The sequence below is a fragment of the Limanda limanda genome, chromosome 18 (genome assembly GCF_963576545.1).
Source record: "Limanda limanda chromosome 18, fLimLim1.1, whole genome shotgun sequence".
Lineage (NCBI taxonomy): Eukaryota > Metazoa > Chordata > Actinopteri > Pleuronectiformes > Pleuronectidae > Limanda > Limanda limanda.
The window spans coordinates 22,932,869-22,936,919 of NC_083653.1; the positions used below are offsets into that span (position 1 = coordinate 22,932,869).

Consider the following 4,051-nt stretch of genomic DNA (forward strand, 5'->3'; position numbering starts at 1 on the left):
TAGAACCTCTCTCTACTCACCATTGGAGGAAACCACAGACCCTTGAAACTAATGTCACTCGTGATTGGTTGGTAGAAGTGTTGCTATTGGTCACCTTATGGGTCATTGCAGTGCACACGTGGGGTCACAGCATTCCGCACGTGGGGTAAGCCCCTCCCACACAATATTTATAATAAAAATGTATATATTAATATTTATTATTATTTATAAGTAAGCCTTTACCAAAAGCACTGCAGTTAATTAAAACTAAACATTCATGTGATGCTTGATGTTATAGGTGAACATATTGTACAGGGAACAAATGTGAACAAGGTATATGTGGAGTGAAAGCTTTATTTACATACAGCAAAAATATTGTACAAAAACTCAGATGAGGCTTGAAATGTTTCTCTGCAGCCTCTGGGTCATGACTTCTTTGTGGGACTCTTCTCCAGTGTGTAGACGTCTGTGGTGTGTAGCTGTGAGATCAGTGTAGCTTCCAGTCTTATATGAAGTGTGGGACACAGGTCGGTGCGCTCCTGGCTGTGGAAGGATGGATCCATGTCATCTGTCCCGCTTCAATCAGCTGTAAACACATTCAGTAAAATTAGCACAGTTCAATTACAACATACACCTTTACATGTAACTGGAAAATTATTTAATGAATATAACCTTACCCTCTTTCTTCTCCGACAACTCCTCAATGCTGATGTAAGGTCTGGTCGGATCATACTGGCTCATAGTGTGTCTTTGTACGTCATGGACAGGCAGCTGGAAAACAACACATGTAACATGACTTTATTATTAATAAACGGAAATAGCCGCGCTGCATCACCGTTGGAAGATCCACAGCAAAAAAACACCAAAACAATTCATAAACAGTTACTTACATTCAATGGCTTCCTTTTCTGCACTTTAAATCCGGACTTTCAGCGTCTCAGCCTAACGCCTCTTTGTTTGTGTGTGTGTGCGTGTGTGTGTGTGTGGGGGGGGGGGGGGGCTGAGGCTGTGAAAACATACAGAAAAAAGTCACGTTGATGAAAAAACTTAACGAGAACAAACTGTTACATCTAAGTAATTCATACATATTTACACATGCACTAGATCTGCTCCAGCACTCGATGCTGTATTCGTATTTAAGCAACTTTCTCGCTATCCCAAAGAGTGGCGGACATGCTTTCAGATGTACCAGTTAGCTTAGTGGTTAGCATGGCGGCTCTAGCTCACCGTAACTCAGGGACTGTGCGCCCGTCTTCTCCGCCTCGACTCGTCCACACCGGGCCCGCGGCTCTGCCTCCACACGCACTCATCTTCTCCTCCAGGGAACAGCGTCGTGTCGACTTCAGCAAGTTATTTACCCCGAAGACAGAGTCACTCGTACGGGACAAGCTAAACACGACCCGCTTCCTGTCTGCGGGACACTCGACGCTGCTGCACGGCGTTTACGAGGCTCTGATTGGACGAGTCCATCAGCTGATGACGCGAGCGGGTGACGTGAGCAGCGGTTAATTCATATGGGATAAGTATTTGACTGAGGCCAGGTTTATTTTTTGTGGTGTTTAGTACATTTACACACATGATTCACGCTGTTCTGTGTTCGTAACCTTATAGTTGAATGCACTTATCGTAAGTCGCTTTGGATAAAAGTGTTGACTGTTTTAATGGAATACTGAGAAAGTTTAATAACAACAATGAGACAATTGAAGTTCAAATTATGAAGGAATTTAAGCTCTATATTGTGTCTCCTTTATATTTAAAATAATAATCAAACTGAGTGGAGATGTATGTTGTATCCAAACAGCCGGCTGCTGTGTTTTGTCACTGTGCAGTCCATGGGGGATTAAATATTACTATTTTTATTATTAAATCATTAAATCAATGAATGTTTCATAGCAATTTTGAAAGTAGTGGTGAAAAGGTACCATTTATAATTCATGGAACAGCTTAGTTTGCCATTGACATGTGAATTTGATGCCAGTATTTTGGGAGGACAGATATTTTTATGGAAAGCCAGTAGAAGTTTGGAGCTTACAGGACACAGATGATCATACCCAGCATCATTTATTTGCTGGTAGAGGTGTGGTTTACACTTCCTCTGTGCATTTAACCAGCACAATTGAAAAAGTGACTGTAATCATGCCACTCTGTACAGTTGTTGAGATTTAGGATTGGATGACAATACAAATTTGAAATAAAGTGCATTGTTTCATTTCTTTTGACTGCATTGACCTTTGTTCGTGGTATACAATATAATTCATTATAGCACACTTACTTACTTAAGAACAATTTAAAATTTCAGGTTTAATATTTATTTTAAGCCTGGTTTACTCAGCCAGATAGTTTGTTGGTGCCTCTTACACATTGGTGTTATCTGCTCTCAGGGAAACTGATTTGCATTTGTGAAGCTCAGAGCATTGTCATTTGCATGTGAAAGCGTCCTCTAGGAGTTGGAGCAGGGGGGGTCAAATCTCAACAGCTCACAGGCTTGACAACTGCAGGAACCCTGAGCGTTTCCTTTGCTGCCTGCAGATACGTGTGAAAGTCGTTAACCGAAGGATGTGCCAACACTTCTCTGCGACACAGATTGACACAAACGCTTCTTTTCATGCAGTGCTACTTCTAACAGCTCATTCAAAGGGTGGATCTTTAAGTTTGAGAGGTTGCTCTCATGGAAAGACTGTGACACTGTCGTCACTTGAGATCCGGTGTCAAGAAGGCAGTTACATGTTTGTCTATTAATGAGCACTTGAGCTGTGTATTTAGCTCCGATCAAACCTCTTGGTATTTTCATATTGCTAAATTTTGAACGCGAAAACTTTTCCTTTCTATTATGTTCAGTGTCAGAGTTGGAACTGTGGTCTCTGTCTTCAGCTCTCATTTGTCCCACAATGAGGGCTGATTTCAGTTTAAAGGCTGGGATGAAGCTGAGCCATTTTGACTGTCGTATCGGGACTGTTTCTCTTTTAGTTGTGTCTTCTTTGCAGATACTAATGCCGGATTTGGCTCATTACAACAAGCAGTGGCAATATGCCCGTCCTCGCCACACTGAAAGCAATACCATGGCTTGGGTCTGCTACTAGGCTTTTGATCTGCTGTTGACTGCAAGTGTCCAGGTGCTTTGCTCTTTTTAGTATAGTTTCCACCATAGCCAGTGGTATTCATCTTAGTCGGCCTCTGGCTGTTAGTGTGTGTGAGTTGCTTACGGAGCTCAGCAACCTGTTTCTGTAACTCGGCGACAACAGCATCTGGAGAAGACACCTTTGGCTCTGCTTTCTGCGTCTTTAATCCAGTGAGCTGGCTCTTCAACTCAGCGATTTGCTTCCTTATTTCAGTGATGTCAGTCTCTAATGGTTTGTCATTTTCAAGAGAGCTAACAGCTAACACATGTGCACTGACGGCCTAATGCTTTCACAACATTAGCTGCTGGTGCTACAAGGCTGTCTAGTATCTTTCTTGAGCGCTGTACATCTGACACAGCTGGGTCTTTCAGAATGAGCTCAACACTATTTCGCCATGTGTCAAAGTCAACCTCATGGTTGGGGCAAGGAGTTCTGCCAGAAAATACTCTGAGTCTGAATGATGCGTTCATCAATGATACTGGGGCTTCACTTCTCACTACATGCTCTATGACCATGCGTTGCACTTCTGGTGGATTAACATAGCTCATAGCAGCAACAGGTGATTTGTTTCCTTTAGCCTGTCCGGATGCTCCAGTCTCAGTTGCATTTTGGGGGAATTTTCCATTCTTCTTTAAGCTAACAGGGGAGGCCTGCTCAACTCTCTGCGACTGAGATACTATGGGGTTAATCACTTCGCTCTGGATCATGATATTAGGAGACTCAGTTTCAGGCTCTTGTTCAGGTTCTACTGATAGGCTGCATTTTGAGATTTGTTCTTGTAGGATTTCTTCAAAAGATCTGCCACTCAATTTGGCAATCTTTTGCAGTTAACTCAAAAAACTCTGGGTGGCACTCACAGTTGCAGTGGGAACATATACACTAGGCAGGGCTCTGATCAGGTATGTGACTTCACTGGGACTCTCATAACTATATGGGAGTAAGGGTTCAAGGGC

The 4,051-nt window shown here is 42.7% G+C and overlaps 1 long non-coding RNA gene across 1 annotated transcript; it reads right to left on the bottom strand.

The window, feature by feature from the left end:
• Positions 1-315: 315 nt before the first annotated feature.
• Positions 316-960, bottom strand: LOC133024575 (uncharacterized). The gene is made up of 3 exons (XR_009683116.1): positions 870-960; positions 657-750; positions 316-565 (listed from the first exon to the last, which is right to left on the bottom strand). It is a non-coding gene; the product is annotated as an uncharacterized LOC133024575 (long non-coding RNA).
• Between the last annotated feature and the right edge of the window lie 3,091 nt (positions 961-4,051).